The 26,119-nt window shown below is 46.1% G+C and overlaps 1 long non-coding RNA gene across 2 annotated transcripts; it reads left to right on the top strand.

Annotated features, from left to right (window-relative positions):
• LOC308463681 lies at window positions 1–26,119 on the top strand. Of its 2 annotated transcripts, XR_013979681.1 has the most exons (4): window positions 1–115; window positions 3,533–3,597; window positions 18,472–18,601; window positions 24,930–26,119. It is a non-coding gene; the product is annotated as an uncharacterized lncRNA (long non-coding RNA). The 2 variants fall into 2 exon arrangements; XR_013979682.1 differs by lacking the exons at window positions 1–115; window positions 3,533–3,597 and adding an exon at window positions 11,161–11,524.

Here is a 26,119-nt window from a genome sequence, read left to right as displayed (position 1 = left end):
GAAACTGAACCTGCGTAAGTGCCTGGAGCCCCTGGGTTCTCTCGCCACTCAGAGATTGGGATGGCATGTACCAGTATAAGAAGGTCCCAGGGTGAATCTCCGATGGCATCACCAGGTAGGACTAGGGAGGACCCGTTGGAGAGTGTGGAACAGTACTGACCAATAGTCTGGCTCAGTATGCGGCAGCTTGTTCCTGAAGAGCCAGTGAGGAAAGACTGTGACAACCCACTTGTTTTTCTTCTCTGTAGGAAATTATGTTCATGTAGGCTTTTCCTGACGTGACCTGGGTTTGGGGTGTAAAAAATGGCGTCGGGAATTTTGCTGAATCAGCAAAATGTCAGGGGAAACCCGGATGTATGGCAACGTGATGGAAAAAGCAGCGGAAACAGCTCAAAAAGCTTTGAATCACTATTTTTGGGGTTAGGTTTTCCCAAGAAAGCCCAACAATTTTGGGGGCTTCTTAAAAAAAAGTCCAGGAATTTTACTTTTTGAAATATGGCAACCCTAGTTCATGGCAAAGTAAGCCTCTCTCTTTTTGCAAAATTCTGCACAGGCAGAGACCCTGGGAGATGAAAGCTCAGTGGAATATCTCCATGTGACCTTGATCCTCTAAGGCAATGAAGACAACTTCTTCTTCTTCTTCTTCTTCTTCTTCTTCTTCTTCTTCTTCTTCTTCACATTTCTACCCCACCTTTGGTTCTTCCCCTCCTCATTCAATCCCCACAGCAACCCTGTGAGGTAGGTTAGGCTGAGAGGCAGTGACTGGCCCAAGGGTCACCCAATGAGCTTCAGGGCCAAGTGGGGATTTGAATCCTGGTCTCCGAGGTCCCCGTTCGACTCTCTAACCACTACGCCACACTGGCTCTCATCAATTCTGCCAGGACGCTGCAGCGAGAATGATGGGCAGATTTCGGAGACCTGACCCACAGAGCCTAGGCAGAATTCAGCCTTGGCAGATTAACTGTTGGGCCTGGGCTCTAGGCGTTATAGGTAGGGCTGCCTTTGAAGATGGTTCTGAAACTGCAGAGGACCAAAGTGTTGTGATACCACCTCTAATGGTCTGCCTCTCCCCCATTTCATACTAACCAATCTAACCACTACACCACCACTGGCTATCCTATGGCCTCTGGTTGGGTTTCTAGTGTGTGTTAATGAGTCTGCTTCACTTACATCTTCTGGTTGGCAGTGAGAGGTTCCTGTGAGCTCCTTCAAAAATAATTTGCTTTTCAGAGGGGTGGGAAGTGCTTGGGAAGCATTATATTTTTACTGGTGTGTGTGTGTGTGTGTCCGTCCCTTGGAAGTGAGCACACACACATCCACCTGAAGCAAAGAAGCTTCCTTTTGAATTTGCTTACGTGCAAATTGAGGCGCCCTTAATGAGGCAGCCAAGGCTGGCGGATAAAGCACAAAGCCAATTAGCTGTCTTGGAAAAAAAAGAAAAAGAAGAAAAAACCCGACGTGTTCATTAGCATGAAAATAAAGCCAAACTTTTAGAAGATAATTGCATCTCCCTTAAAAAAAAAAAAAGTATTCTTGATCTATGACAGTCTCATAAATATGCATTCTTATATAAATACTCTTCCTGAAGGCAGGAATATGTGCCCCAGAAATATTTGAACCATTTCAGACAGTGACAAAACCAAACCGAAAGAAATTCTTCTTCCTTTCCTAAGCCTCTCTCCCAATATGACAAAATCATCGGCAACACAGCCCTGTCCTTGAGTACCAAGCAGGGGGAAGGGCTGCAGTTTGGTGGGAGAGCATCTGCTTGGTATGCAGAAGGTTCAATCCCTGATGCCATTTCTAGGTGGGGTTGGCAGAGATCCCTCGCCTGAAACCCTGGAGAGCCTCTGCCAGTCAGTGCAGGCAATACTGAGCTAGATAGGCCTGACTCTGGAGAACTCAGCAGCTTCCTATATACAGTGGTACCTCAGGTTACATACGCTTCAGGTTACATACGCTTCAGGTTACAGCCTCCGCTAACCCAGAAATATTACCTCAGGTTAAGAACTTTGCTTCAGGATAAGAACAGAAATCGTGCTCCGGCGGCGTGGCAGCAGCAGGAGGCCCCATTAGCTAAAGTGGGGCTTCAGGTTAAGAACAGTTTCAGGTTAAGAACGGACCTCTGGAATGAATTAAGTACTTAACCCGAGGTACCACTGTATGCCCATTTTAGACTTCATACAGCACCCTCCAGCCTCTTCAGGAGAACCTGTGTGGTGGGCCTGGGAGACCTGGGTTCAAATTCCCCACGCAGCCACAAAGCCCACACTGGGTTTCATGCTATCTCTAGCCCAGTTGGTAGAGTATGAGACTTTTAATCCCAGGTGTCATGAGTTCGAGCCACACATTGGGTGAAACATTCCTGCATTGCAGAGGGTTGGACTAGATGGACCCTCAAGGCCCCTTACAACTCTACGGTTCTATGATTCTATTCTGTGCCTAATTTACCTCATAAAGTTGTTGTGCAGATAAATGGGTGAAGTGTGTACACACTGCCTTGGAGGAAAGGTGGGATATAAATATAATAGTAAATAAAACCTTGTGCCTTCTATAGAGTTCCGTGGGCGGGCTGGCGTCTCACCCTGAGCCGAATTGGGCTGACTGTTTCCTCGACTCCCTCATGAAGCTGTGCTGCATCAGGAAGGTCTTGAAAAAAGAGAGGCAGTGTGTCTGGAGTGTTGGAGACCAGGGTTCAAATCTTCCCACTGGGCCATGAAGCTCTCTGGGTGAGCTTGGGCCTCTCAGCCTGACCTACTTCACAGGGTTGTTGTGGGGATTAAATGAGGAGAGTTGAACTGTGGATGCCACCTTGAGCTCCTTGGAGGAGTAAGGTAAAGGGACCCCTGACCATTAGGTCCAGTCGTGGCCGACTCTGGGGTTGCGGCGCTCATCTCGCTTTATTGGCCAAGGGAGCCAGCGTACAGCTTCCGGGTCATGTGGCCAGCATGAATAAGCCGCTTCTGGCGAACCAGAGCAGCGCACGGAAACACTGTTTACCTTCCCGCTGGAGCGGTACCTATTTATCTACTTGCACTTTGACGTGCTATCGAACTGCTAGGTTGGCAGGAGCAGGGACCGAGCAACGGGAGCTCACCCCATCACAGGGATTCGAACTGCGACCTTTTGATCGGCAAGTCCTAGGCTCTGTGGTTTAACCCACAGCGCCACCCACGTCCCTCCTTGGAGGAGTAGGTGGGATATAAATGCTATAAATGATTATGACGCTGATGTCAATAGAAGGGAGCTGATGGGAAATGAAGTCCAAAACATCTGTAAGATGGCAGGTGGACAAATGTTAAGTAGCTGTTAAGATGTCTGGCTTGGTAGCCCATAGTAAGACCCTCCTCCCAGCTTGTTTCCATGTATTTCCCAGCCTCAATCTCATCTTTCAGTTGTGGGTGTCAACACCGACACAGATGCCAAACCAGAAGTGCTTAAATAGACTTTCCAAGTGAGGGGGCGGAAAGCCATCCTGCAGTTCTCTTTCCTCTTAAGGTGTTAAGTGCTGAATTCTCGGACTCCTTTGCAGAACCCAAACACTTAAAAGATTAAGCCGGGAGAAGATCTGGGCATGAGCAATTGACGGCTTCTGTTGTGAGTAGAACCACCAAGAAAAGAAATATAACTTAGCTTTCCCCTGGGGCTTTGGGCATGACGTGTGAGAGAATTGGCCTGTCAGGCACAGAGTGGGAGTGGGGTGAATATACCAACAGCAGGAAGAACCCTAGATGGATATTGGAATGGCTGCTTAGCAAATGCTAGAAGATGGGCATTCGCTTGCTGAAAACTGTGGCATAGGGCAGGATGGGAAGGGAAGAAGTAAATCATGGACTTGTAAAAAGGTAGGGTTGGGAGAGAACTGAGGGGTCATCTAGCCTGACCCCCTGAAATGCAGGAAGTCCCTTGTCTTAGATCTCATTGAAGAGCATATTTTCACCCCCTTGCTGTTAGTTTGCTCACTCCCCCCAAGTATTGTAGGGGGCGAAGTAGATGACCCTTTGAGCCCCTTCCAGCTCTACAATTCTATGATTGAGGACTGAGTCACAACATGTACATGTCTGCAGACAGGCGGTGCCTTCTTCGCTCAGGCCCCTTGCCACTTGGAAAGCATATGCCAACATTATCTCAGAAGCAGAGGTGAGAATACGCTGCCTGGCACTCAAAACACAGCTGATCAACAGCCATATGTATGAACTGAGTAACCGTTTCTTGCAAGGATCCCAGGCTGTGCACACACCATATGTCTGAAGTCCACACACCCAAGGATCCTGGGGACTGTAGTTTACCCCTCAAAGAGCTACAATTCCCAGAACCCTTAAACTACAGTTTCCAGGATTCTCTGCAGGGCAGTGGGAGTCTTTATTCCCTGCTTCTTTGGTGTTCAGGGTGCTGCCTCTCTCTTCACAGACATAATTGGGTTTGGCAGCTAAATATAATAGCCAAGCACCTGTTCCCTGCAGCTGTCATGAAAGCCGCTGCTAATGGCACCAGAGAGAGGCCTGAGGGATTGGTTGCAAATACTCTTTGGGCAGCAGGTGCCGGGAGCAATGGCCGGCCTGCTTGAGCACTCTGAAATACAAGCAGCTAATGGGTAACCCAGGACGAGGGAGATTGGAGGGCCTAATGGAGGGGATTAGCAAGGACCCGGGCTGGGAAAGGCCACAGTCAGGCCTTCTTCTGAGGCTGTGACGGCCATTTTGGAAAGTGATCAAAGGACGGTCTCTCTCTGACAAGGGTCTGTCATCAGGAAATCACTGTCCACAGCCAGCCAGCTGGGTGTTAGGGACTGTTCCGTATGGGTTAGGGATGGCAAGAGCTACTCAGAGCTCCTCTCTCTCTCATGCACACACGCAAACACACATCTCTTGTCTCACGAATACATTATCTTTAAGCAGATTTATAGCAGAATTCCTTGAGTTTATGCATCTGAGCACAGAATGAACCTTTAACTGACAGCACTCTCCCACCCTGGCCCTGCTATCACAGTGGAGACTACCTCCATACAGTGGTACCTTGGGTTAAGTACTTAATTCGTTCTGGAGGTCTGTTCTTAACCTGAAACTGTTCTTAACCTGAAGCACCACTTTAGCTAATGGAGCCTCCCGCTGCCGCTGCACGTCTACTGCGCGATTTCTGTTCTCATCCTGAAGCAAAGTTCTTAACCTGAGGTAATATTTCTGGTTTAGTGGAGTCTCTAACCTGAAGTGTATGTAACCCGCGGTACCACTTTATTATTATTGGGCATTTGAGAAATGGTACATATCAAGCTCTATGCTTGGTGCTTCCCCATCATAATAACATAAGCATAGCCTGCTGGATCAGGCCAATGGCTCACCTAGTCCAGCATCCTGTTCCCACCGAGATGCCTGTGGGAAATGAGCAATGGTGGAAACAGAGGATAGCATAGCCAATAGCCCTCTCCTCCATGAATTTCTCTCATCCTCTTTTGAAGCCATCCAGATTGGTGGCCAGCACTGCCTCCTGAGGCAGCGAGTTCCATAGTTCAATTTTGCACTGTGTGAAGAAGATTTTTCTTTTTTAAAAAAATCTGTATTGAATCTTCCAAAGGTCATCTTCATGAGATGCCCACAAATCCTGGTGATATGAGAGATGAAAACTTTTCTCCATCTGCTTTCCCCATGCCATGCATAATTTTAAAAACTTCTATCATGTTGTCTTCTTCTCACCTTTTCTCTAAACTGAAAAGACCCAATTGCTGAAACCTTTAGTCATAGGGAAGTTATTCCACCCCCTTGATCATGACTCTGGAGGAGCCAATTTTGCCCAACTCGTTGGCTATTCAGGGCTCCACCACAACATGGAGGATGTTCCCTAGGGAGGGCAGTGTGGGGAGGAGTCCCAAGCACTGTTTAGAATAATATAATTGTAGAATTGGAAGGTCAATGAGTCCACCCCACCCCACCTGTCTCTCCCTTCATCCCATCTTCCCTGCCTTGAAAAAACAACTTGGCAGAGGAGTTGGGATATGTCAAGTTTGATTTCTCTCTGTTTTCTATTTCTCCTATTTCTAGTCTTAGGTTCTACACTTCAGCTTGTGATTTATTTATTTTTTAAAATAAATTCTCATGGAAGTTATTCATCATTTTATCACGAATTTCTCCTGATTTGTATGCAATTTTGTTTACCACGTGCATTTTTGCAAAACAATTTCTCCTGGTATAGTGCATGTTGATATTTTCACTAATACTTATATGCATTTTAATGCACACTTTATTCTGGTAGGTGCATTTTCCTGCACATTGTTTGGCCGAAGAACTGCATTGCAAAAATCAAAGAATTGTGAATTTTGAAGGAAGCCGTTTTGATTTGTATAATTAGACAGATTAGATCACCTCTTGTTTAAACGCAGACTTCTTCAAACTTTTGTCCCACCCACCCTCACAACTCCTTCCTTGGCCACCTCAAAAGTAGGTAAGCATGAGGCACCCCACCGATGAGAATTTCACTGGAATGTTCTTTCCCTTTTGATCATTTTGGAAAGCAGTTTCTTTTCCCATTAATTGATGGAGAACAGTTTTTTAAAAAACCAACAAGAGGGACTTTTCAGAATGTGGTGCTTCTAAAGACAATTTTCATAATAATATGTTAATGATAAAATGCAAATGTTTATGTATTGGCAACTCCTGGAAGATTAATACGAAACTCCGAGGTAATCGTGCAGGTATTTCTGTAACCAATTTCTCAAGCGTCGTCCTCTTTTGCATGAATACTCCCAGTCCCTGTTGCATCCTGCATTTATCTCTGTGCCTTTGAAAAGGAGATGGGCGGCTGGGAAACTGAGCTCGGGGAACACAGGGTGAACTCTGTTGCTCCGATATAAAGTGCCCTGTAATTCTATATGTGGACAGGATGTTGGCTTAACATCGTATCGGCAAGACAAGCCTTCCGGGGGGGCCGTGGCTTTTAACATGCTGCTGACAGAGAGCAAACAGGCTGCCCTCTTGATCCAGGAGGGCTTGGGTTTCTCCCCCATCCATCACTCCCATAATAGCCCCGAGGACAAAAAGGGTTCAAAGACACCCAATCCCCAAATCTTGGGATAAACTGCAAGCACAGGGGGATGAATTCCAAGATTTAAATGTCCCTTAAAAATGAGTGAAAGTGATCTCAATTCTGGAATTATAATGAATTCTGGTGACATTTAAGGGGTGGGGAATGAGTATTTACACCGTTGTTCCCTGAGGGTCTTCATCAGTTACCACAGCCTTAAAAAGATTCATAGGATATATTATGTAGCTTATCAAGAATCAGTGCCTGAATTTGTTTGTTTTGCTGTTCTTGGCATCTGTGAATTTCAGTTTCAACCAGTTTCCCATTTTTTTCCCATTGGAAAAAAAAGAAAAAGGAATATCGTGCAGATAAACAAACAAACCAAAGAGCGTTGCAGGCGGGGGGAGGGAGTCTTTGCCAGCCATATCAGCAAAATCCAAAGGCTCCTTTGCACAGTAGCTGTAGTCAAGAGGTAAAGTGCCCAAGGCTGGACACAATGTGCTTAAAATGTCATTATCCCTCTTAACAGGAGTAACGGTGTTCTGTTGAGTAAACCGTCTGTTTGCTTTGGAGTCAATACAATGGCTGGCCGGCGGGTTTGATGAATGGTTCAACGTACATATAAGTCACTTATTAATCCACTGTGACAATGCAGACCGTGCTTTTCCCATGTTCATTGTCTAGGGGGCATCCTGCTACCATGGAGCCTCTGTTTCCACAGATTACACTTACACACACATCTCCCACGGCATGTTTCATAAACAGATCCCTCGGATTACGATCAGATAATTTCGATTTGAATGCTGTTTGGACAATGGGACCATGTGATGATATTGAATGCCCTCATCCACCTCGACTGGCTGCGACCGGCACCTGAACCTGTCTGGCTTGTGCATCCTAAGTAGGAGGAGCTTCGGGGCAGCGTGGGAGGGGTTGGTTAAGGAAGATCTCGCCCCACCCCCAAAAAACACTCTGGAGTGGTTGCTGGCACATGAGACCACATGGCACAATAAGTTTGTCAGTCTTTAAGATCCAAGAACCGTAGTTGAGTTGGAAGGAACCCCAAGGCTCATCCAGTCCAATCTCCTCTACAATGCAATGAATTGCAGCTAAAGAATCCTTGACAGATAACTGTCCAACATTTGTTTAAAATCCTCCAATGCCATCATCGCATTCTTGGTTCTTCAAACATTATCTTGACCCGTTGTAATCTGTCCTTGTTTTAGCACCAAAACAAGAGCAATCTACCTGTGTCCCCATGAACCAGACCTCTGGATTTAGTAAGTTAAGCATTTAAAGCTTACTTAGCAGTGTGTGGTCTGGTCATTACGAGAGGGGTAAAGGGAGGGAGACCAAGAGCTTTAAAGCAGACTAAGTGGGATATGCAAACCTATTTTCCACTCTGAAAGTGATTTTTACTCTGCTGGAGGCTCTCTCACCCTAGAGAGTGTGCAGAGCCCTGCCTTTTGAATCCAGGCACCTACATTTTCTTATGTTAATTACACACATGTGGGTCAGATCTATTTTCCACCTCCAGGGACCCCGCACCACTTTCCTAACAACACTCCTGCAAGCTATTGAGTTTGTGTAATGCTGCTGTTGTTCTTGTTGTTGTTTGAAGGGTGGGATTTGGCTGAAATCCGAAATTAGTTTAGTAGATTTCAATAAGGGACCACCTTCCTCCCTCCCCTCCTCATTTCAGAAACTCTTTGAGAGGTGAAAAGCACATAGTTATACTATGGAACTCACTGCCACAGGAAGCAGTGATGGCCACCAACTTAGATGGCTTTAAAAGAGGATTAGACAAATTCATGGAAGAGAGGGCTATTGATGGCTACTCACCACAATGGCTATGCTCAGCCTCTACAGTAGGAGGCAGCAATGCTCCTGAATCACAGGAGGGGAGAGGGTTCTTGAGCACAGATCCTGCTTGCAGGCTTCCCACAGGCATCTGGTCATGCCCCTCCCCCACTAGATGGGCCATTGGCCTGATCCAGCAGGCTCTTTTTGTACTAGCTCCTAGCCCTGGAAAAAAAAAGGAGACCCCTCCACTATCTCAACGATTATTCATTTAAATGTTAACCTCTTGACTAATCTGCCTCATTCTCACTGGAGACCTCTTTCGCTATCTGCATTGCAATGTTTATCCCCTGCAATTTCTGAAAGGATAAGAGGACCATCAAGCTTTTCCTAGTTAAACGCAACCCTGACATTTCAGGTAATCCAGGCGCTGGCCTCAAGCTGCTCTTTGCCCGCTCTCCTCTCTTCCTCCCTCACAATGATTAACTTTGCTATCCACACAACAAGGCCTGGCTAATCTCTGCACTGCAAATACGGTTGTTAGCAAGAGCAAGCTATAATGAGCGCAAAATGCAACCCTTCCATTTAAAACACAGCCTATCTGTAAGCTCAGGATGAAGACCAAGAATGTACGATGCCTTAAGAGGTCTTCTGAGAATGGAGATGCCAGCGATTGAAACTGCAGCCTTCCGCATGCAGGGCAGATAGATGCTCTACCCCTGAGCCATTCTCTTCCCAGAAAATGGGGCTTAAGCTTACAGCCCCTGGCAATTTTCCTGCACGTGTGAGCTAATCCTAATGTCTGATGTGCTGCATCCCCTGCTGGACTCGCTTCCCTTGGCTTGGGACCGCTGGGGCAGGTCTGCAGGGCCTGCTCAAATTTGAGTGGGTGGCATTTGGAAAGTAGCTTTTCTTAAGGACGTAAGAAGAACCTGATGTTTGTGGGGGGTGGTCTTGGGCTACTTCTGTGATGTATGATGTTTTGTGGGGTGGTCTTGGGCTACAGGGTGGGCAATTTAAAATGTCTATATAGGGGCAGGCATACCTTTGTTCTGGGTCCTCCTTTCTCCTTCGTGTTGCAACAGTTCAATAAAGATCAGGCTTACTAGCTGCTTTGCTTCTCAATATTCTCTGGTTGGCCTCTGTTATTTTCTCCTGCCGATGGATAACCTACAAAGGACTCTATAAGGACTCTTGTGTCCCCGAGAAGGGAATAAGGGTAGATTTTGTTTACAACAGACACCTGGTTGGCCAACGTGAGAACATGATGCTGGACTAGATGGGGCACTGGCCTGATCCAGCAGGCTCTTCTCATGTGGCTATGTTAACACCGAGATGACTCAGGGTGGTGGGAAGCCTCTCAGGAAGCCTCAGTTAATTTTTATTGCTTCATGGATTTAAGGATTTGGAGGAAGATAAATTCCACGGAGCCCTCCACTGCCAGCTCACCCGGATAACATTTGCATGCTCTGGGTGTTTGCTGCCTTGCTGATCCCTCTCAAATTCCGCTCCCTGTTCAAACTTTTTCCCCCTCCACCTTGCGAAGGATCAGTGGCTACATCAAAGGTTACGTGAAGGTTGTCCACATTCCTTCCGAGCTGTTTGCACAGCCCTCCAGTTTGCTCTGCTAACACCCCAGGCAGCTCTCCTTGCAATCGCTCTGTTTGCCCAGCATTAGGCCCCTGTTTGCCCAAACACCTCAGAGAATCCGAGGGGGGCGGGGCGGCGGGCTTTCTAAACATTGGGTCCCATCTGTCAATCAATAACACCAATCAGTTTCCTGATACAAACAGCAAACTCTGCCAAAGCCAATATTTGCCCAACTTTTACTAACTCTTTGTGTGTCATTGGGTTTGGCTTTTTTTTTTTTTAAGCGTAAAATGCATCTGAGCAGACGTTTTGTACACAGAATTGTCCTCGCTTAATGGTTAACTCTGGGCAAACAGAATGTATGATTTCAGTTAACGGAAGGGGCAAAAAAAACGAGAAGGGGGGGGAAACAACAGGGATTTTTATTGCCACCTTTTAAAGAGGAGAAGAAAGGACTGGGGGAGGCGATTTGCATAAATACAGGGGTTGTTATCTGTTACCATAGGCAGCTATGAAAAAGGGCAAGAAAAAGGACTCCATTGAGTCAGCCGTGTACACACCCAGCCCCACAGGCTCACCTTTGACTGGTGTGTGTTTCAGGTGATGTTTATGCAGGCTACAGACCCATAAACCCACTGATGTCATTACTGTGGAATGGGAACAGCACAACACTACAAGATCCATGCACACATTCTGCAAGGGACAAAGTTCTCCACGGTCTGCCTTGGGAGTCCAGGGGTGCCAACTTGAATAAAATATTGGGGGGGGGGAGAGTTCCAGGTAAGCCTTGCCCCACATAATCAATCACAAGACAATTCATTGGAGGTTTTAAGCTGAGGTTCCGTGGCCACCTGTCAGGAATTCTTGAGCTGTGATTCCTCCATTGCAGGGGGTTGGACTAGATGACTCCAGGATGTCCCTTTCAACTCCACAGTTCTATGATTCCATGACTTGTTTACAGGCTGTGCTTCAGTCTTTGGCTTTCTTCCTCCTTGCCCCCTTTTAAGTTCTTAACATTTCTTCCGTGCCTTTTCAATATCCCTCCTGGAGCTCGGCTTGCGTCAAAGCGATTAGATCTCACAGCCCCCCTAAGGATGACAATACTGCTTGTCTTGTAAAGGTATTTCTTTATTATATCATTTCTTTATTTTTGCTGGAGGTTTGTTCAGAGAGAGAGAGCGTGCTTCTAGCAGCTCAGTTCATGTTTAATTCATTATGTTTTGCCAAGAAAAGGAAAACCCAGGAAGAACTGGGCCAGATAATGATCTGCCAAGAGGTGTGTGTGTGTGTGTGTGTGTGTTTAATATATCACGTTTTGGTAATCAAATAAATCTCCTTTTGAGATAAATGTCAGAAGTATTTTAAAAGCTTTTCTTCACAGGGAAGGAGCCTTTCGCTGAAAGGGGCATCAAACAGTCATTTTCACAAGGAAAAGATCCCTTAATTGGGTCTGACAAGGATGGAGAGAGGAAAGAAGAGATACCTGAACAGCAGCAACCCCCAAGCTGGTGCTTGCCAGATGTTTTGGGCTGTGGTTTCCATCAGCCCCAGCCAGCTGTTTTCTTCCCCTCTTGTCTAAATGCCAGAACTTGAACTGCCCTGTGATCACCCTCTTAAATTTTGTAGGGAAGGTAAAATCAGCAGGAGGCAAACAGGTTGAATCATAGAATTGCAGAGACAGCAGGAGTTGTTTAACGCACCGCAATGCAGGGGTCTTAACTAAAGCATCCATGACAGAACAGCCAACCAACCTCCAGCTTAAAAACCTCCAGTGAAGGAGAGTCCACCACCTTCTGAGGGAGTCCGCGCCACTGCCAAGCAGCTCTTACCATCATAAAGTTATTTAGTTCAGTGTTAACTAAACTTAGGTCTCCAGCTACTTTTGGACTACAACTCCCATCATCCCTAGCTAGCAGGACCAGTGGTCAGGGATGATGGGAACTGTAGTCCAAAAACATCTATATTATACAGTGGTACCTTGGGTTACATACGCTTCAGGTTACAGACTCCGCTAACCCAGAAATAGTACCTCAGGTTAAGGACTTTGCTACAGGATGAGAACAGCAGTGGCACAATGGCAGCAGGAGGCCCCATTAGCTAAAGTGGTGCTTCAGATTAAGAACAATTTCAGATTAAGAACAGACCTCCAGAACGAATTAAGTTCTTAAGGTACCACTGTATTACATTTATATTCAACTTTCTCTTCAAAGAGCCCAAGGTGGCATACATAACTTCCCCTCCTCCTCATTTTATCCTTACAACAACCATGTGAAGTAGGTTAGGCTAAGAGACAGCAACTGGCCCAAGCTCACACAATGAGCTTCACAGCTCAATCAATGGTCCCAGGGTGGGGGTTATAACCATTTTAGAACACAATGGGCAGTATCCAGCTAGTGTATCCCATCCTTTCAAGGATTTCCGCTTGTGCAATGGAACTTCCCCCTCTCCTCCCCCTGTGCCCTCCCCAGATCTGCTCTGGAGGTTTGGGGGAACCCCTAGAATAAATTTAGTCGGTGCATGGGAGGAGGGGCGGGAAGAATATGTGCAAATTCTTGTGTTGACGAGACATGATAGTTGTTCAATATTCTATTAGAATGGGACTCAGTGCTGCCGCTGCGACCAAAAATTGGCCAGGAGGGGACCAGCAGGCGCTCACACCTCACTGGTAAAACTGTGGAGATTCTCTTGGTCCCCCAAAAAGCCAATACTTAAATTCAAACAGAAGGTGGCGCTAGATGAAAAATGATGGCTTTTTGCCCTCCCCACCCCCAGCTTCATGCTCCTTCTTTATTGGAAGAAAAGATTGTTGTACTTCTGATAGCATCAGAATGGTTCGCGTGGAGGGGGTTGGGGATCTGCAGTGATAGGAAGAAGAATATGTGTACAGTGAACATCTCCCCATCCACTAACTTAGAGTGGTGGGCCATTATTTATTCCAGCCTTGCCCTTTCCAAATGCTGGCAAGCACATTTATTTATTAGAATCGTAGAGTTGAGAGGCGCCCCAAGGGCCATTTAGTCCAGCCCCCTGCAACGCAGGAATCCCGGCTATCTGTTTACTCGACCTATTTATTAGCAATGCCCCTCATTCCCCTTGAAGCCAGGAACTGTTGCCACTGCTGGCGATCAAAATAAATAAGGAAGCCCAGAGGCTCCCAAAATCTTACTAGGTTTTATGGCAGTCCAAATGTATTGCTTATTTATTCAGAAGTGAACCCTGTTTAAATCAGCGGGGCTTTCAGCCATGAAATATTGAAATGCACAAACATTATTGACAGGCCCAGTGCCGTCAAATGAATCCAAATAGAGTAGTGCAGTGATTGCCACTTTGCCGCTAAATAACCTACAAATATGTGGTCTCTAATCTACTGAGCTTGGGAAGGGAGATTCTCTTCTCTCCATTCATGGAGCCTCTGCTTTGCATGGAGAATGTCCCAGATTTGGTTCCTGGCATCTCCAGGAAAAGTGGCTGGGAAAAGCTTCCACTGGAAATCCTGGAAAGCCACTCCCAGCTGGTGTCAACATTGCTGGTTGACATCCATCTGTCTCGGGAGACAGCGGAGGAGCGAGCCTTTGGAACTGTATATATTTTGCTAAGAATTACATAACATACCCTCTAGATGGAAACCCAGGCAGATGGGCGGCGTACAAATAAAGTATTATTATTATTATTATTATTATTATTAATTATTACATTTCTCTGATGAAAATAGAGATGATGATGATGATGATACTGTTTATACCCCCCATGTGACTGTATTGGCCCAGCCACTCTGGGTGGCTTCCAACATGTATAAAAACACAATAAAACATTAAATGTTAAAAAAAAACTTCCCCATATAGGGCTGCCTTCAGATGGATCAGGAGTCAGATAACTCCATACCCTCCAACATTTCTCAGATAAAAATAGGACGCACTAAGGGAATGTGGGACATTCCGGGATCAAATCAGAAACTGGGATGGCTTCTGTAAATCTGGGGCTGTTCCTGGAAAATAGGGATACTTGGAAGGTCTGAAAACATATACAGTGGTATCTCTGGTTAAGAACTTAATTCGTTCTTAACCTGAAACTGTTCTTAACCTGAAGAACCACTTTAGCTAATGGGGCCTCCTGCTGCCACGGTGCTATTTCTGTTCTCATCCTGAAGCAAAGTTCTTAACCCGAGGTAATATTTCTGGGTTAGCGGAGTCTCTAACCTGAAGCGTATGTAACCTGAGGTACCATTGTAGAAGGTTTTGGGGCTCAAAGCCTCCTTCTGGACTGCTTGTTCCCAGTAATCTGAACTGTCTGTCTCCCCACCCACACCCTCCCAGTCATCGGCCCTGAGGATAGATATTGGTTGTGGCTAATATTGTGCGTCGATTTCTGGCTGTTTGTGTTGCGTGGGTACGCAGGGTGCCACCACAACCTGTGGTTGTTTGAACTAGCGGGGAGCGTCCATGCCAGCATGAAACCCAACAGCTGTACTTGAGCAAGTCCCACCCCCATGATGCACCGCTCTCACCCCCTCCCCATCCTAGGGACCATTATGGCACTATATCCTACATGGGCCTGATGGATTGGTTTCCCTGTTGTGCTCTGTGTTATCGCAGCCCTGTTCTAATGCTAGTCAAACATCATGGTGAATAGCCCAACTCAATGGCAGCCGTGTCGGGCTGGAGAGTCAATATTAGCTGAGCAAACAGCGCAAACAAAGAGTTGCTATTTGCGTAGCTATGAGGAGCTGTGTGCTTTTGTCACCAAACAGGCCACTTGGAAATTTCGTGAAAAGGAAAGCTCAGAATTCTCTTGCTCAGCAAATGCTCTCTGTCAGGGTTAAAAACAGGCTGGGTTTTGTTGTTGTTGTTAAGCAAGTATATTTAAGGTCAAGACTGGTTCCCATGCTTTCATAAGAGCCTGCAGGATCAGGCCAACGGGCATCTTGTCCAGCATCCTGTTCTCACAGTGGCCAACAAGATGCCTGTGGGGAACCCGCAACCAGGATTCGAACACAAGAACCCTCTCCCCTGCTGCGGTTTCCAGCAACTGTTAATCAGGAGCATTGCTTGCTTGGTAGAAGGCGAGACTCTGAATCTCAGGGTTGTGGGTTCGAGCCCCACATCGGGCAAAAGATTCCTGCATTGCAGGGAGTTGGACTAGATGACCCTCGTGGTCCCTTCCAACTCTAAAATTCTATGATTCCATGATTCCAACTGTGGAGGAAGAGCCTAGGCATCATGGCCAGTACCAACAGAAACAAATGACAAGCATTAGGGAAAGCTTGTCATTTGGAGTCACCAAATGGAGTCACCTCTTCATTGGAAGTTTTTAAACAGAGTTTAGATGGGGATTCTTGAGCTGTGATTCCTGCATTGCAGGGGTTAGACTAGATGTCCTTTGGGGGTCCCTTCCAACTCCACATTTCTATGATTCTATGCCCATCTGACACATTGTTCCCTGGGTCCCCATATGGGTGGCAGAAGGGCTGTCAGGCTTCCTGATATTCAGTCTTACACACATGTGTGTGAATCAGCAGCTCTACAAATGTGCACATTTCAGCTTCAGAATTCCAGCGCGGTGGCCTTGTCACCGAGGAAGCTCATTTACGGTGCAATTATGGCAGGAGTCGGAGGCTGTTTGGAATAACGAAGCCCCCGTGGCAGACGCCGTTGCATTAATTTTATTTATCTCGAGTGGGTGAGTGGGAACGAGTGGCAGAGGCAGAAAAATAATTGTTTTGCTTCTAGGTCACTGGGATTGCTTATCGGGAGGGATCTCGGAGGCGCTGCTTTCCCCGGCAGAGAAGAACGCGATATGAAATGCAGGAGGCACAGCCGCGGTGCATAAATAGGAACATAATTTCTGAAAAATGGAATTAATGAGGCAATGAGGTTGTCTTAATGAGTGCAAGGTCTGCTGTAAATGTCACCGCGCCAATGTCTTCATTGTAAATTACCGTATGAATTTCTGAACACCATTTTGAGAGGCAGAAATGAGTCGTGGGGTGGGGAAGAGGAAGGAGAGGCTGCGAGCGCATTGGGGGGTCAGTTTCCAGGAGAGGGACAGGCAAATGTGCTGTGAAATTGGGCTCGCTCCCCAGCCCAGCAGGATGGCAGGTACAGGGCGGCTGTGTGTGCTGTGTGTAGTTAAAGGTAAAGGGACCCCTGACCATTAGGTCCAGTCGTGGCTGACTCTGGGGTTGCGGCGCTCATCTCGCTTTATTGGCCAAGGGAGCCAGCGTACAGTTTCTGGGTCATGTGGCCAGCATGACTAAGCCACTTCTGGCGAACCAGAGCAGCGCACGGAAACGCCATTTACCTTCCCGCCGGAGCGGTACCTATTTATCTACTTGCACTTTGTGCTTTCAAACTGCTAGTTGGCAGGAGCAGGGACCGAGCAATGGGAGCTCACCCCATCGCAGGGATTCAAACCGCCGACCTTCTGACTGGCAAGTCCTAGGCTCCGTGGTTTAACCCACAGCGCCCCAAACAGACATGACACATAAGGGAAAAGGGATGGGGAGGGAGAAGGGGGGAAATGCAAGCTTAGGCACTGGTTCTTAAAAGTTACAGTTCTTCTTAGGAGCAGCTGGGATGGAAATGGTTTGTGTAACCTATGTTTCCACTGCTTTTCATTCCGAATTTTAAATTTTAACCTGTCCTGGGACCTGCTGGTGAAGGGCGAGTAATAAATTTAAGGATGATGATAATGCTGCCAGATGGGGTGACAGGCAGTCAGGAGATCCATGCAGAGCTTCGGTGGGCTTGCGCTTTCCATCCAAACATCGGGGATGGAGGATGCAGGATCAGGGCGAGGCGAGGCGAGGCGGAGTCTACGGCTAGGAAGTGCACACCTTCCACTTGTTCAGTGGTAGCTCATTTCCTTGCATGGGAACTGTTGGATAGGGGCCAAGGGGTATCACCTGGTTTGCTGTGACCTATTGGGATAAAGAGGAATACCTAGGTGCATAGTCTACATTGGGCCAGAACCATGAGGTACCAGATTGAGAGTGGTTGCAGGCATTTTCCCCATTTCATTTATTTCATTTGCTATATTAATATCCCACCTTTCCTTCAAGTAGCTCAAGGTGGTTGCGTGGTTCTCCCTTGCCCCATTTTATCATCACAACCACCCAGCGAGGTAGGCTAGGCTGAGAGTTACTGGCCATTTATCTCATAGTTCACTGCAGCAAAATCAGGCCACTAACATAAGGTGGTGGACTCTCCTTCATTGGAGGTTTTTCTATCAGGGATTCTTTCACTGTGATTCCTGTGTTGCAGGGGGTTGGACTAGATGACCCTTGGGGATCCCTTCTAACTCTACAATTCTATGATCTTATGATAATTTATGCATAAATTACATTATCCCACCCCAATCCTTTTAGTGCAAGGGAAACGGAATGCAAAAGAATGAGTGGGCAGGGGGAACATAATGTATTTTATATTGTTTGTGGATTGGCAGCAACAACCATCCAGTCTTTACTGGGCTGATTTCCGTTCTGGATGGGGGATGAATAAGCAAATATTGACAATTTCTGCTCCCATTTCTCTTTTCACTGAATTCTCCGGCACTTCTCCTTGAGGAGTCTCATGGGGAGAGAGGGCATTTTGCAGAGCAGCATAGATTAAGTTTGCTCGCCCTATTGATCTGAACTGAAACTCCCATTTTCCAAAGCCAGTCCCATGCCTATTCAAGGACCCGATACAACTTGACTTGGAGGAGGACAGCGCCAGTTGCTGCGTCTGGATTCGCACTCGCCTCTTCAGTTAGCATTCCAAAGGAGCATGTGCTCATTTGACTGATGCTCTCTATCTCTGGAGCTGCTCCTGTGAAAAGTGGCTGTGCTTCTAAGGAAGTCAAAATCTTCCTTTGGGTGCCAAAACCTTCTTTGATGCAGCTATAAAACAAACAAGACTCCTTGGGCTCTCTCCTCCTCTTACCCTTTCAACAAACAGCCTGAGTCAATGTTGGCGCTTTTGCCACCTTCAGATGCATAAAATGGCTGTAGCTTCCTTTTTGGATAGAAAGGGCGCCCGTCAACGCCCTGAAAACGAGCCAGGAAGATGACGATTCTTTTCTTTTTTCCAGGCAGGTGTGGTCTAATCAAAACATGTAAGTGTTTAATTCCTCTCATTCAGTTGAAGAAGGCAAATGGCAGGCCTGGCACACTGCTCCTCCTCTGCTCCGACAAGCCCAGTGAATTCCCCCTGTGCTTCCGGTGAGTGACTGGCCATTTCTGGGTTCCCTAAGCAGAAGGAGGGGCTGATGGCTCTGGGCAGCTAAAGCACTGCCCTGCATCCAATTGACGTGCTTCTATTATTATTATTATTATTATTATTATTATTATTATATACACCGCCCATCTGGCTGGGTTTCCCCAGCGACTCTGGGCGGCTCACAGAATATATAGATGTTACATACTAAAACATCAAACATTAAAAACTTCCCAATACAGGGCTGCCTTCAAATGTCTGATCCCTATGGATTAGGGATGCCGGAATCTGTCCAATTTGAGTTTTCTCCATTTCTCATTTTTCTGACTTCAAATTCAGGTCTTTACATTGCCAAATAGTTAAAAATTTAAAAAAGATCCCCATTAAAAACCAGTATTTCAGTGCAAATTTCATAAAATCATAAAGTTGTAGAGTTGGAAGGGACCTCAGGGGTAATCTAGACCAACCCCTGCAATATTTGAATGTACATGTTATTCTGCCTAATAGATACATTTATTATTATTTTTGCAAAGCATATTGGGTGGAATTCAACTCAGTTTTACTCAGAGCAGACTCATTGAAATTAATGGACCTAACTTATTTAAGACCTTAATTAAGTCTATGCTAAGTAAAGCTTAGTTGAATATCACCCAATTTCTCCTAAAATAATGCATTTTTGTATATTCACAATTATATGTATTTTTATGCACACTTTAAGTAAGGGTATGCATTTCTGCACACATTACTTGACTAGAGAAATGCATTGCAAAACAGCCCTGGGGCTGTTAAAGGATAGCTGTGTTTCAATTTTCATATTGCATACATGCAAATTAGATAGCTTCCTCTTCACAAGCAAACTGAATCGAATTTCTCCCCCATCCAGGTGTTGCTGGACTACAACTCCCATCATCCATGGAGACTGGCCATGCTGGCTGAGGCTGATGGGAAATGGAGTCCAACAATATGGGAGGGCACTAGAAGCCTGAAATAGCATCATGGGGTGGTGGGGATTTCCTTCACCACATTCATCGTCATAAAAATAAATGCTTCTTTCACATTTATTCATTCATTTTACCTAACAGAATTTGCATGCTGCTTAATTGTAAAAACCTCTGAGCAGTTGACATAAAATACAACCGAAACCTATAGATAAAAGTCAGAAATTAAAAACAAGATAAAATCAGCCTTGAGGTTTTAAAACTGCTTTGAGGTTAAAGTTATCGCTGTTATTTAATAAACAAATCATGCATATGAGGTTTCACTTTTCCTGAAGATGTTTTTTTTAAAAAAAACAACAAACCACCAGCAAGGAACTTCTGTTGCTTGCAAACAAAGGTTTTGCAACTTCCAGACATCCCTCTGTGGCCTCCCTTCTCTTAGGCCAATTAGGAGGTGCCATCTGCCCAGCGTCTGTTTGCTTTCTGAAGAAGGAAATGGGGTAAAAAAATCGACAAAGGGCTCTCTCTCCCCCATCAAGAAGTGTCAGCCTTTTGTGAAGATGTTTGCACTCAGCTTACATGTCAACAAACTCTTAATCTGCCTGGTCTGGCAGAGGGAAAGACAAATATTGATTCTCCAGGCTCACAAGATGGCCTTGCCATTGTTTTCATGTCAGCGTGATCTCAGGAGGTTAAGGAATGATTTTGGAGGTTCTCTGGTTTGGGCTTGTAGCCAACCAACCAAGTTCTACTCAGAGAAGACTCATAGGGTAGAATCATAAAATCACTAGGGTCCACTAGGGTCATCTTGTCCTGTCTCATGCAATGTAAGAATCTTTTTGCAAAAGAAGACAAAGTTCCACCCAGAGAGGAATGGCTGGTGAAGATGATGAACTATGCCGAAATGGCGAAACTGACTTGGAAAATCAGAAACCAGGAAGAGAAGAATTTTAAGAAGGACATTGTGCATCTCTACGCATCTTCCAGTGCCTGAACTCCAGGGATGGTGGCTGCAAGCGCAGCTCACCCTGGCATCATCTCGCCTCGCAGAACTGGCTTGGCAATGATGCCAACCCCACAGCTGCCAAGTTGGGACTTGATGGGCAGGAGTAGCACGAGTGGCTGCTGAGAGAGAAACTTGGCAGCGGGCGAGAGGCCTTCTGAGTGGCGTCTCTCGGGTATGTTTAGCCTCCCTGCCTGAGAAAGTGAAGAAGCCCCAAGTCGGCAAATGTGCAATCTTTCCTGGAGCTATTTATAGAAGGAGATGATGAGAGACAAGCATCATTCAAGGAGTGAGGGTGCCGGGAGGCGGGGGGGGGGGGGAGGAGAGAGAAAGAGAAACAGAAGGGGAGGGAGGAGTGCGAAAGGCTGGCAGCTTCCTTATGGCTCAGCCCAAGTTGCCATCAGCCATCGAGGCACCTCAGCTGTCAATCTGCATCTGCAATCTGGCTGCATGTGGGCCCCATCCACAGGAAGCAGGGTGGGGCTTCGGAGATTGGCATGGAATGAATTTAAATATAAGTATTTATATGAATTTAAATATTTATTTATTTATTTATTTATTTATTTATTTATTTATTTATTTTGGAAAGGGCATGTGCTTCAATGGCACACATGAAAAAAAGAAAGAAAGGACGGAAGGAAGGAAGGAAGGAAGGAAGGAAGGAAGGAAGGAAAAGAAAATGCAGGTTTGGGTTGTTTTGGTCACAATTCCTGAAAGAATTATGATTATTGGTATTGGGAGCAGGGGTAGCATACCCTCCAAGTGTCCCAATTTTCCAGAGACAATACCAGAATTACGAAAGCCATCCCAACTTCTGATTTGATCCTGGGGTGTCCCTGTTTCCACTGCCAGCGCCATAAATGCTGAGCTCAGGGAGGAGGATGAGCCAACACTTGTCCCAAGTGACGATGACAGCAGTGGCAGAGGCTGCCAGGAAGCATCCCGTTGTCTCTCTCAAATGACAAGTAAGGCGATCCCAGCAAAATCTCAGGAAGAACTTTCTGGTGGCAAGAGCCATTCGACAGTGGAACAGACTACATCAGAAGGTGGTGGACTTTGCCACCTTGGAGGTTTTTCAACAGAGGTTGGGTGCTCATCTGTCAGGGATTCTTTAGATGTGATTCCTGTGTTGTTGTGGGGGTTGGACTAGATTGGGGTCCCTTCAAAATCTATGATTCTATGAAAGCTGGCTTTTGCTTACGAAATGCCCTCTCTGATGTCACAGCCTGGCTTGCAAGACAAACAACTCACATTCCATGGTGGGAAAAGACTTCAGATGCAATAATTGTGGCCTAGAGTTGGCTGTTGAGATGTGGAGTTTGGGAGGGGAAGATAGGCAGAACATGTGAAAGCTATTGATCTCAGAGCATCCGTGAACACGCTCTTATTAACCAACAGTAAATCTCAGCTGCTTTATAATTAGGTTGCTTCCTTCCCTTTGAACTCTCATCGCAAAGAGCCATTACTTAATTTGGCTGCCGTGATTTATATCTGAGAGGAAATACTAGGTTTGCTGGCATCACCGCTTACGCTTGAAAGGGTGTTCACATTTGTTGGGGTTTTCTTCCCCAGGGAATTGTGTTTCTCTCTGAAGCTTTTGTTGTGTAACCTGTGTGGGATCACACAAACATACCCATCGCTGCCCCGGGGGCTATATATTGTCAGTGGTGGTTGCCTTTGGTGGAACAGAAGACTGTCTCCCAGGATCAGAGCTGTGATCCAGGGCACGTCTACTCTGCAAATACGAACCGGTTTCAGATGTGTATCACTATCATATCAGTGCCATCGGAACAAACTGCAATCATGTTAATGTTTGCATTGCAGTAAGATGCAGATCACTCCTTTCTGCCTATGTTGGATTTCTGGAAATATGGCTGAAATCAGGGGTTGCCAGAATTGGATGTGGTGGTGAGGAAGCTGAGGCTCATTTGGGTAAAAGGGTTGCAAAGGTATATGAGGGTAGGATGGAAAGGCAGTGTGGTGTAGTGGTTAGAGTCTTGGCGTTGTAAGTGGGAGAGCCAGGGTGACTTTGGACCAGACACTCCCTCTCTCAACCTAACTTACTTCACAGGGCCATTGTGGAGATTAACTGAGGAGGAGAAGAATCAGGTGGTTACCTTGAGCTCCTTGGAGGAAAAAGTGGGATATAAATACATAAATAAGGTGGGGAAAGAAGCCTTCTTCTTCACACCAGAATGGTCAAAGGGCTGAAGCAATTCCCCTATGAGGAAAGAGCACAACCTTTGGGCCTTTGTAGCTTGGGCAGGGGAAGTCAACAGCAGCAGCAGCAGCAGCAGCAGCAACAACAACAACAACAACATTAATAATAATTTCTATGACGGCCATCTGACTGGGTTGCCCCAGCCAGTCTAGGCAGCTTCCAGACAAGTAAGGAGGGGACATAATAAAGATGTCTAAAATTATGTGGAGACTTCCTGTGGGCATCTGACCAGCCACTGTGGCTACATTCACACTACACACTTAAAGCATCACTTTGAACTGACATGGCTTCCAACCAAGGAATTCTGGGAACTGCAGTTAAGTCATTAGGAGGCCTCCTATTCTTCCTCCCAGTGCTACAATTCCCAGAGTTCCCAGTGAAGAGGAATCAAATGTTGAACCACTCTGTGGAATTGGGTTGCCTGACAACTCTCAGCACTCTTTATTTTATTTTGTTTTATTTATTATTTATACCCCACTTCTCTCCCCACACACACCCCAAGGAGCTGAAGGTGATGTACACGAATCTTTCCCTCATTTAATCCCCTCAACAACCCTGTGAGGTAGGCTAGGCTGAGAGTAAATGACTGGCCCAAGGGGAGCTCCATGCTTGAGTGGGGTTTGAACCCTTGACTGTCCCAGGTCCTAGTCTGAAAGGCAGGAGGCACTTCTTTCGGTGCCACACTCTCACAGAAGGCCGTTGACTCGTGTGAGAGCATGGCACCACAGCAAACTCCAGTGCCAGCTGCTCCTCTTCCCCAAGTTTGGCAGTGAAGGCGGTGCTGGAGGGGGGGGGCGGAATGGGACATTCTGGGATCCAATCAGAAGCCAGAATGGCTTCTGTAATTCCTGGGTGTGCCAGGGAAATCAGGATGGTTGAGGAGTATGCACCACACTAGCCCTGACAGTTCCCAGAATCCTTTGGGGGAAAGCCATGACTGTTCAAAGTGGTACAATAGTCCTTTAAATGTATGGTGCGAATGGGGCCACTGTGAGACTAGGATGCTTGACTAAAAGGGGGTTCTGTTTAGATCTTGCAGCCAGATTTCTCTCCTCTTCTTAGCCATGCACTTGCAAACAGAACTGATATGAGTTTGGGGAGGGTTTGAGATCACGGGCTTGCTAGGGAAAAGTTCAAATGGATCATCTCTCGAGCCAGGCATGACTAGTTGGGGGCCTCCCGCAGCTCTTCACACGTTGAAGAAGAGAGCCTCAGGCACGGCTGGCTCCAGGAGTCTCTCAGATGTTTGTTTTAAAATTTCAACGCTGCCTTTTCCACTTCAGTCGAGATGCTCATGGAAAGTAAGGGATGGGATTAGAACAAAATTCAGAGTGAAAAAAAAAAGTGACATAAACAATAAAACAGCTGGTGCAGTGTAGGAGTTAAAGTGTCGAACTAGGGCATAGGAAGGACCAGGGTTCAAATTCCCACTTGGCCAGGAAACTCACTGCATGACTTGGGGTCAGTCACTGTCCTTTGCAGCCTAACCTACCTTGCAGGGCTGTTATGGAGATAAAATAAAGCATACCCTCCAACATTTCTCCGTTGAAAATAGGGACGTCCCCTTCCATCATGATAATTTTACTATTTATACCCCACACGTATAGCATAGCCACTCTGGGCAGCTTCCAACATATAGAAAAACATAATAAAACATTAAACGTTTAGAAACTTCCCTATACAGGATTGCCCTCAGATGACTCGGGGGTCAGATAACTCCATACCCTCCAACATTTCTCCAATGAAAATAGGGACATCCTGAGGAAAAGCGGGACATTCCGGAATCAAATCAGAAACCGAGACGTTCCTGGAAAATAGGGACACTGGGAGAGTCTGATAAAGGAGGCAGGAGAGGACTATGTCCGCCACCTTGAACTCCTTGGAAGAAAGGGGGAATATACTGTAGGTGAGAAATAAATGCAATAAAATAAAAAAGTAAATAAATTATGACTCTACCCAGACTACCCAAGCCTCTTGACACCCTAATCTTTCCTCCATCTTAACCAGGATTATTTTTTCTTCCTTGTGAGAATTAATAGTGTGTGTGTGTGTGTGTGTGTGTGTGGTTGTAATAGACCTTGGTTGCCCTTGGCAACTTTGTCGGAGTTCACTTGTCTGTTCACTTCTCTCTAAATCTTCCTTTTTCTCCCCTTCGGGCTCTTTCCTGTCAGGTCGCAGCCCAGGAAAAAGTCAACAGAAAAGAGAAAGAACAACAACCCTGTAGCTGACACAAGAAGGGCTTGGTTTCCCCAGCTGCCCCTGAGGATTCTCGCATCACCTCTGCTGTTGACAGATGGCTTTTGCTTTTTGCTTTTGAATTTTGTGTCAATGACTTTCCAGTGACTGGAATACATTATGTTCTCGGGTCCCGCCCTGGCTCTCGAGATGCTTTTAATTTGTAGGTTTAAGCTTAAATTCCTCGACGGGTGCCAACTTTTCTGTTTGTTTTCCTCGGGAGCGCTTTGCACTATGGGTTTCGGTAACTGTTAACCGTTGGGGGGCATTAATTGCAGCTCCCGAGGTCATCTTTCAGAGCTGACTTATATTTCTGTCGACACCAGAGTTGCTCCTCGACGACCTGCCTTTCTGCTGCGGCGCAGCTTTTTTTTGACTCCTGTAATTACCCTCTGAATTTAAGCTGATTATGTCGACTTTGGAGGCTGCGTGTTTGTTTAATTCATCCATTGCTGGGTGTTTGCACAGCAGCTCCACAAGTAAACACAAAACTGATTGCGCATCTCTCAGAAAAAAACGGGTTTGCCCGATGGCTGTTTCCCCAAAGATACAGTCAAGTAAACAAGATGAGTTTCTCCAGAGCTGGCTGGTATCTGCTCTCTTTCACAGCCGTGTGAAATGTCAAATCATGCAGGCTTTCTGCAAATGTTTCCAAATGGAATCACCTAAAAACCAGCTACTGCCTCCAATGAGCCACCTCCTGCTGTTGACCAAACCGCTTTTGATGCCAAGGAATATTGTTTGATGGAGGAAGGAGCCGGGCTCGGAATGTTGGCAAACAGTTCGGCTTCTGTGTGTAAAGTGAAAGGTCTATTGGGGAAAAAATGCCTTCAAGCAGGGCTGTGCTGAAACAGGACCTCTCATTTCTCGATATTTTTGCTCCCCTGAGAAAGAAGCTTCTGCTTTTTCTCCTCATTCTCAGAGACTTTGAAAATTTCTCATACCCTCCAACATTTATCTGATGAAAATAGGGACATCCTGCTTAATAATAATGATAATGATAATGATAAATTTTATTATTTATGCCCCACCCATCTGTCTAGGTTGCCCCAGCCAACATATATAACATGCAGCTTCCAACATATATAAAACATAACAAAACATTAAACATTTTAAAACTTCCCTA

This window comes from Podarcis pityusensis, assembly GCF_964106645.2.
Source record: "Podarcis pityusensis genome assembly, chromosome: 14".
NCBI lineage: Eukaryota > Metazoa > Chordata > Lepidosauria > Squamata > Lacertidae > Podarcis > Podarcis pityusensis.
Note: the sequence above shows the minus strand (reverse complement) of the source record. Positions and strands in the feature narration are given on the sequence as shown.